Source organism: Nyctibius grandis, chromosome 11, assembly GCF_013368605.1.
Source record: "Nyctibius grandis isolate bNycGra1 chromosome 11, bNycGra1.pri, whole genome shotgun sequence".
Lineage (NCBI taxonomy): Eukaryota > Metazoa > Chordata > Aves > Nyctibiiformes > Nyctibiidae > Nyctibius > Nyctibius grandis.
In genome coordinates, this window is record NC_090668.1 from 7,819,206 (window position 1) to 7,828,703 (window position 9,498).

Genomic DNA, 9,498 nt, shown 5'->3' on the forward strand with positions numbered 1-9,498 from the left:
TTGGTCCATTAAGGCTGCCACCAGTCAAATGCAATTTTGGATAACTCGGAGGAGGTGAACTCACCCACTGTATGAATCCTGACAAATTGGCTATCACGTCCTTTTTTCCTTTTTTTTTTTTCTTTTAAAGCACCATGTGAGCTGTTTCTTGCATTTCTAGTAATCCTATTAAATTTCAAAGTGATGCAGCATGGGAGCCCAGTCAATCAGCCAGTCAGCGAGAATTAATGGCCAGTGGAAAGGTTGCCTGTGATAGATTGAGCCCTCACACAAAGCAAATTGGAAATGCAAGTGAAAGAGTCAATGGAGTGAGCTGCAGCAGCCTGGGGCCCTGCCAACGACCAAGTGAAAAATATCTGCAAAACACACGGTACCGCTCACTGCAGTCAGCCTGACCCTCAGATCACGTGCAAAACAGATTGCTCAGGCCACAGAAAAGTAAGGTCTGATGTCAACACATTTTTGCAGTGTCCACCAACCTTAGGTGGAGCTGCTAACTCATTAGTGGAATGAAGAAGGGGGAAGAAGAAGATGAGGCACTGTGTTTTGGAGAAGACTGAAACCATCTCCAGGCCTTTTACGTAAGTGTGGGCGAGGCTTGTGAAAGGCCACAGAACACAGAGTCCTTCACCACAAATCACGCCGTGTCTGCTCACCTCTATGTCAGCTAATATGAACTGATAGCAGCTTCCCTATCAGAACACATCAGAGATAAATGTATACTGTTTCCCTTCTTTTGGCAGTAAACCAGCATTTCATCATCTAGGACTTGAGATGGGACTTCAAGGCCTCAGTCAAACTTAAGCACTCAAGACATCTTGATTGCAACTCTCTGCTCCTCTGCATTTAAAGTAAAAATCTTCTAGTTTTGGCTGCTTGAAGCATTCTGCTTCTATAAAAGCTTTTCCAATAGAAAAGCAAAAGTCTCCATATCTGTTGAGTGATTCTGAAAGATAATCGTCCTTCCACCAGGAGTAACGGGAGCAAACCTAGCCAGTTTAGATGTACGAGCCCACACAGGAGTACTTGACAGCCAAGATTTGGTTGTCTGCAACAACAGAGGGTAAGGTCTATGGATTTCCTAGGGTTACATGTAGGCAGACGACCATCATAGAAAAGCTTTTACTGGCACACAAAAGCAAACAGGAATGTAACTGGTCTCATTCTGGATCCTCAACACTGTTCTTTTATATGTCTTGTGACACCTTCTGTGTATTAAAGCAGTGCATATAGTACCAAGAAGCACAGGGATGAACTCTATCACTTTCTCACAAATACAATTTTCTTGGTCCTATAACTAAGGGGAGCAGATAAAGATGGCTTTTGATGCTCTTTAGTCCTATATGCATTTTATACACCTGCATTATCCAGATGTCACACGAACTGCCCACTTGTTTCAAAACACATCTAGGAAAAATTTATCACTGACACAGTCTGAGATGTTTAGATTCTGTAAACCAAGCACACAGTGGTGTCTTCTCACTTGATTACTTCTGAAGAGCTATGCCTGCATCAAAGGAGAAGTCTTCACCCAAGAACACGCCAGCCAGTAATAAACATGCTCTTGTTTTCTACATGTTCTGAGTTATTTCAGACAATAGATGTAAATATTCCACTTCTGGAGTCTAATCTCTGTAGGACTGAATCAAATTACCTTTTGGAAGAAGTGACTTCTGGCTAGCACTCTATTTAATTCATTCTGTCAGTGCATGCTTTAGTGCTCTGTGTGGGAGACTGACATCGTCCAAGACTGATGCTCTCTGCTCTATAAATTGAATCCACTGATGCATAATTGAGCCCTTGACTATATCAAGTATTTGCTTCACCAGACCCTCTTCTTGCTTATTTGCTATATTTGCTCTGTGAAAAATACGTTTTTTCATTCTGAGGAATGAAAATTCGAGGCACCTGAAGCTAAGAGGTGCTGAGCATCCTTGAAGCCCTGCAGAAGTAGATAATATTTGATGCATGGTAACACCTTTGATTTCCACTATTTTGCTACTTCTTTCATTTTTCACAACATGTTTTTAAACAAAGTTTGTTGGAAGCAAAAAACAGCTAGTGTTTGTGTTGAAACAGTAATTGCTTCTGGTTTTGAAAAGACAAAAAACAGACCCATCTTATATCATCCTATAAGTCTGTGTATATCAGTTGATTACAAGCCTGCTCTTGGGGAAGCAACCTAGCTGTCTGGAGCCTTTTGGCAGAGCCCACCCAGCATTCTATTCTGTCAACTGAATGTACACCATCCATAGAACACACCATGTCACACACTCTAGATAGGTACTTAACCTGCAAAATGAGATATCTCATTTTTAATTGATGAATAAGCGTCTCATGGGGAGGCCAATTTCCTTTTTTCTCTGTCAGTGCCAACTAACAGCAGATCAAGATTGGTTTTTAATCATTAAGAGAGAAACACACAACAGCGGGAGTGCCATTCTAAGTGCCATTTGCCTCTCCGTTACCGAACTTCCAGGCTTTGTTCCAAAGGGATTTGCAAGATGTTAGAAAGCAGCTGCTCACAGCTAAGGTTGTCTGACAGGCACAAGTGTCTGAGAACATCAGCCTAAGCCATGTGTAAGCAGCCACAGCACAGCGCCCTACGCCGCACTGTGTGCCATGTCCCTAAGGCTGCGCTGTTAGGATTTCTGCAGGCCTGGCCTGCGTTTTGTTGTATTGCAGTATGCTCCTGTATCTGAATTGTGAAGAAGCTTGCCTGCCTTTCTAGGTGTGCTGAAATGCAGAAAGGCACCAAAACACTACTAGCACCATGCAAAATGGGTGACATAACAAGAAAGCAGAAAGCAAAAATCAGGTTTTAGCCAACACACCTATTTGGACAAGCGTATCCATGGCCAAGCATCGCCAAACCTATTGATGGAGGGGTTTGTGTGTAGACCAAGAGAACACAGAACAGCTTGAAGTGGTGGTACAGGAAAGCCATACCGTTAGTGCAGTGGTTGATTGTAACACACCTTAAACTATTTTTGCTGCAACCAGGAACTATGTGATCATGTTAGCCTGGAACAGAGAAGCTTATTCCGTGAGCATAATATAATCACACCTCACTCAGATACCAGAAATGCAATTAAAACCTTTGAAGATCTATTAGTCTTCACTGACTTCATTTACAACCACCTTGTAATGCTGGGGAATTTCAAACCTGATGTTTGAGAGAGAGGACAATGCTGAGCTTACCAACTCTAATGCAGTTCACCAGCTCTGGATTCAAAACTGTATTTGCCAAGCTTCTCCCTGCCTATCTCGCAGAGAGAGAAGGGTACTCTTCCCTTGACCATTTGGAGATGACTAATGTGGGACAGTACAGATGGATGCTCTTTGGAAGAGGGATGATGTCCCAGAGTGTACAGCAGCACTCAGTGCAACAGGGCTCGGATTTTAATCCATTCCTGAGACTGTGTCATAGTATATGTAACAAAACAAGTATATAACAACAATCACCTGTAGACACCACCACAATTAATTGATTTTCTATTTGACATATCTCTGCTATCATCAGCACTAATCCCCACCAGAAGACATGACCCAGAATCTTTGCACAGGAAATGAAAGAAATCATAACAGAGAAAATTCAATAATAAGCAGAAATAATTTCAAATAAAACAACCCACAGCTAAACTTCAGGAATAACTGTGCCTATATTGAATTCTACGTTACACATACAGAAGTTCGCCATCATTATAAATTTTTAGAGTTCCTCTGTCAGGTTTTATCAAGAATGTATCTGTGGTATTTTTACAACACTGATGTCATTAGCACATGTAAGCTATCACATGATTGTCATTCAGTAACAAAATGAGGACAGGTTGTTACAAGTTTAAGTTTATTTGAAACCCCTTGGGTCTTTCTACACTAGTTACGCAGATTGCTCTTGACATGTGGGTTGCACTTGCAGATGCCAGTCAGAGACCAGCAGATAGCCTAAAAGCAGCCTTTATCATCCCTCCAGCTGTAGAGGTCACTGCACAACAAGGATTACACTCAATATCGGATCAAGAGCTTCTGGCTTAGTCACAGCTGAACAGACCCGGTGGTGTTACAGGGGAGTTTTTCAAATTCCCCCTACATGTGTAATCAATATCATATACTGCACCTTGCTTGAATAAAGTATAGTCAAATGGAGGATGCTATAAAAAAATATAGTGAGGGTACGACATGATAATACAAAGTTTAAAATTTTCTGAATGTTTTTGGAAGTAGTAGTATTTAAAATTCACTTTGAGAAACTTCGTACATTAAGGGCTCAGAATACCTTCACTGAAAGAGCTAGAACTACATGCAAAATATATGTTCGAGCAATGTATGTTTACTGCAAAAGTTTTGAACTGACTCTGACCACCGAAGTGAGGGAGGCTGCTGACTGAATGCATGAATTCAGAAGCTCAGGATAAATACATCTGCACAATTGCAGTCCCTTCTGCAGGTGCAGAAAATGTTTTTTCTTCTCATTTTATTTTATAATTCATTAAAAGTTTTAAATCAAGTAGGAACTGAAAAATCTGGAAAGCTTATTTTCCTCTCCTAATCTCAGACTAAAAGCCAGGTAAGAGAGGCTAAATTATATGATTGAATTATGAGATAAAGGCAACAATGAGATAAAGGCAACTACATCAAACATGAAATACAAAAATTAAAATAACAGCGATAAAATGCTAGGAGATAATATTAAAATTAACCATGAGATAAAGGTAACTACATCAAACAGGTTGTGTTGATTCACATAGAGTCGGCTGCGACCCATTCAAAAATACTGGTGTATGTGATACTCCGCTTTAATGACTATGTACACACAGAAAAATAAACATCCATGTGGGTCTCGGAAGGATTTGGAAAGATCCAGACAGAGGGAAAAAATGCAAGTTTACAGTTTCCTCAAATATCTTTCCGCTGTATCTGCTATGATGAAGATGGACAGTCCTGATACATAATTTACACCGCTGTTGGGAATGCCCCAGAGCCAAAAGGAAGCATATTGTAGGCAAGGACTAATGGAAGAGAACTCCGTCTGCAGAGCTTCTTTTGGAGACACAGTGAAGAGCCGAGCAGGCGGATTAGCCATGGCTTCCCATGGCACCGTAGCAATGGGATTGTCCCCATGACTGAGGACACAAATGAAGCTTTTGTGTGGTAAGAGAATTGTTCTGTGTGAAAGGAAACCAATACTCACGAAGCAAAATATTTTTCAAAGGCACCAAGAAGCACAAAGGTTCAGCTCCCTCCATTAACAATTGTAACTTTCCATACTTTGCTCTATTTTGTGAGCTGGCCTATAGGTCATTTGTTAATTATTACGCCCTTTCTTCTGCAAAAGCACCTGCTCTGACCAGCCTTTTCCCTCCAGCTTTCTTCCAAAGTTGTCCTCTTATCATCCATTTCCTTCCACACTCCATGCACCAGGTCTCACCTCTTTACTCAAATCCAGCACTACTCTCTCTTCCTTCAAACCCATCATGACATATACATCATAAGAAAATTCCTTCAGATCAGCCCTGAATGAAAAAAGCAAGCTAATATCATGCCCATAAAGTAACTTTTCCTCACAGTCTTCCAGCGCATTAGTATCCAGTTGCTTGGCAAGGATCAGAATCTGCAATGGTATTTGCTGTCAGTGTGACTTCAAAAAAAAAACTGAAAGCATCAGTTGATCAGTAAAAGCCTCCACAGCTCACAGAGGTGGCACTTAGATTTTAAGCTCAAGAGAACAGGAAACATCCACCTCCCTCTGGCACAGTATCAAGAAATCTGCCAGCACTTGACAAATCAAATGTAATAACAACAACAGCAGCAACAACTTCATCAACAGGGACCTGCCTGGGCCTTTGTGCTTCTCCCTTCCCTGTGCCTGAGAACGTGGTGGGAGGCAAGCCCTAAGGCAGCACCACAAACTCTGTGAGCAAAAGGCTGATGGTTCTAAGGATAAGGCTGAAGAAAGAGTCAGCACGTTTTACACGTGTGAGGACAGGCCTAGCACAGCAGCTGTGCAGTTCTTAGCTGGGGCATCTAAGCGCTGCGGCAATTACAAACAGTGCAGTGAAGAACACTCTCGTGTGTGCTCAGATGTTGCCAGCCTTGGGCTGTCGAGAGAAGACTCCTTTCTGCTTCTGTGTTCCCCCACCTAATGAATTACTTATTTTTCAGGTGGCTGTTTTGAGACATTGTGCCTTTGTAAATATGACAATACAAAATAATTCAGTAAGACACTGCAAGGAATGAATGACAGAACAATAATTCATGGCTAGTGCTTCTCAACCATGGCCCCAACAGAAAAGCTAGGATGAATCACGGCAATGTAATTCACACTGTCAAATTACTACTGAATTACTATATATTGAAAGTAGTTGTTAACTGGACAGATATTATTAATGCTAGTAGTCAATCCAGATATATTTACTACTCAATTATTTGCGGTCTTTTCTGTGCAGGTCTGTGAGAGGCTGATGTAGAAGTGCCAGTCTATTTTGGGAATTTTATTAAGCCTATATGTCTGGTTTCTGAGTCCTTTAATTGGTATTTCGATACTAAGTAAATATATGAACCTGCGAGTGGGAATTTTTTTTTAAAGACATGCTCTCTCTTTAGTAAGTGAACAAATGTGATCAAAAGGGCGAGGAGATGAGATGCAAAGCCTCATGGAGCGTTATCTAAACATCATGTTTATCATTAGTTTAAAAAGAAAAAAAAAAACAAGAGAAAATATAATTACCACAAACCACTTCATCACATGGATTCAAAGCTCACTGAAAGCAGTCTGCATAATACTCTGAAACTCTGGGAGGAAAGCAAGTGTGAAAACATTGGCTGTGTTTTACTAGTGTGTTACTGTGTGTGTGAATGTACTGGAGACAAAGACAACTGTTTTTCCTAAAACCTCTTTCTGAACCAGATTTCTCTTTCACGGGTGATGGAACTCCACCAAGAGTCTCCCAGGGGCTGGACCAAAGGGCTGTGGCTTCTCAGGAGACACCCTACCTGCTCCATGACACCTTTGTAGACACCATTCTGCTCACCTTCATGGACTGAATCACCACTTGCCTCTCTGAGACCTTTGGCAGGAACCAGGAGCAGTGAAGTTTAATTCCATTTCACACGTGAAATGAGCACAAAACAAGCCACACATACAACTTACCACAGGGCAAACACTCAAAAATTCAGTTACACTTATACAAGATCCACATGCAAATCATGGGGATCTAATTCAAGTCAGGGTGCTATAAACAAGCAAGGGAGAAGGAAAAAGGATCATTAGGTGCACATGCAAAAAGGTGCAGTCTGGTACAAAGAATGCAAAAATAATTTCTATATTGCTTACAGAAAAATGCACAAGAAAACCTGCCACAATGTTATGTAATAGACACTGCAGAACAGAGATAGTAAATTAACTTCCAGTGTATTGAACTTTTTGGTGAGCACAATGATTTTAAGTAACCATTCTGCCAAACAAAGAGGGGAAAGGTATTTCATTGTGTCCACCCCAGCACCACATCATGCTTGACAAGCGAGAGGGTAATGGCCCAGGCAGAACTTGGAACTTGGATGCCCAGCATCCTCCTTCATGAGCCACCCCCTCACTGTTCTGCCAAGCTCTACAATATTTACTACAGCTTTATTAACAAGGCTAATCCATACATGGAATGGGAGGACAGAGTCGTTAAATGCCTTCACAGATTTACATTTAAAAATAGAATATGCAAATAAATAGAGAACCAAAGAGGGCAAACAAGTTCCTATACGTATTTCTGCTATCACTTAAAGGCAAAACTCATGCAATAAAATGGAAATTTTTTTTTTCCAAAGTTCTTTCCAACTGGCCATTGTAAAATGTAGTAGAAGGACTAGCATCTGACAGCTCTTCTGTGTGGTACAATCCTCCCGATTTTACAAACTAGAGAGGCTACAGTCACGGGTTCAATGTTCACCAGTCAGTAAAGCACAAATTAAGATCTGCACAAACAGTAGCAGGACTTCTGCAAGTAGCTTTCTCCACTTAAAAAAAAAAACCAACCAGAAACAAACCCAAAAAAAACCCCACCACAAAACCAAACCACAAACAAGTACACAGGAGAGAAACACATTAGATGCCAGCTCTATTGCTACTAGCTTAAAAGCATAAGGATCCCAGCCTTACTAACATTTTACTCCTCAGGATCACTCCAGGGGGTTACCCTCAAGTAGCCTACATCAACAAAACTAGCACATGATGAAAAGTCTGCATCTTAGGAGCAGGTGCAACTTCAGATCTGAAGGGTTCATGTGAAAGCTGAACGAGCATTTCAAAGCCTGCAGCTTCAGTGAAATGAAGCTTTAATGTTGCAATTTGCTCTTAGCAAGTAGTTCTGGTGAAGTTTGCTAAAGCTATTTAAATGTTAGAGCATTTCTGCATGTTGATTAGCTGCCGAGAGCTATAAGCATGAAAATGCCATTTGAAACACTCATAGCATAATTTGCACATGCTCGTTGCAGAACCTAATCAGGATTGCAGTGCTTGAGACAGTAAATTGAAGGCAAGTCATAAACTTCTCCAAAGAGTTCAGGAGCTGGGCAAACATTAGTGCTAAGATAAGAATACAGTCCAATGTGGGTTCTCACATCCACAGAACTAACACAAGTCCATTTATATTCAGAAAAGAAGTATTGCACTCTGGGATTTATCTGTTGTGTGACATATGAAAATGCTGCCTACTGAGGACTGACCTAGTTTTAAGAATGGAGATTGCACCCTCTTTGCTTCTCCTTTCACTGTTCATTAGCAAGTCCTCTTCCCCTCTGACAGCCCCTGACCAAACCCAGTACAGCACATGTCTTTCCACTATGGCTGATAATGTCATATTTTCGCTGTCCCTTTAGGATTTCATTGGGTAACAGTAACTCGAAAATCCCCGGGGAGAAAAAAAAAACCAAACCATCAAATCCAAAACAAAATCCAGAACAACAACGAAAAAAGCCAAACAACCAAAAAACCCACCACCCAGCTACTGCCTGACTTCAGAGTCAGGTTGGGGTAACTCAGCACTTCACAAGCTCAGAAGCTCAGATCCATAGTCCGTGCAAAGCATAGGGGCTAACATCCTCATAGCAGGGGCCAGGGGGTGTTCAGAGCTCCTGGCTTGTCTGAAGATGAGTTACTCCAGCAATGCTAATGCACCATGAAGAGGAGGCAAAAGTGCAAACCAAATTAGAACATTTATCTGATTGCATTGAAAATTCAGCTCCAATTAAAAACCACTGACACTGAAAAAAAAGAAAAAAAAAAAAAAGGATCTGCTTGTTTTAAATGGCTCCTAAATTAGAGCAAGTCTCAGAGAGGCCCCTCACCCAGGCAGATTTAATGAAAGATTATTTCAGAAGCAGAGATCATGACTGCATAGCACAAGCACTTCATCAAAGGGAATCTAACTTACAATACATCTGCATCCTAAATAGACAGGATATACCCAAGGTCAGAGGGGAAATGAAAGCTGACAGGGTTGAGGCGGC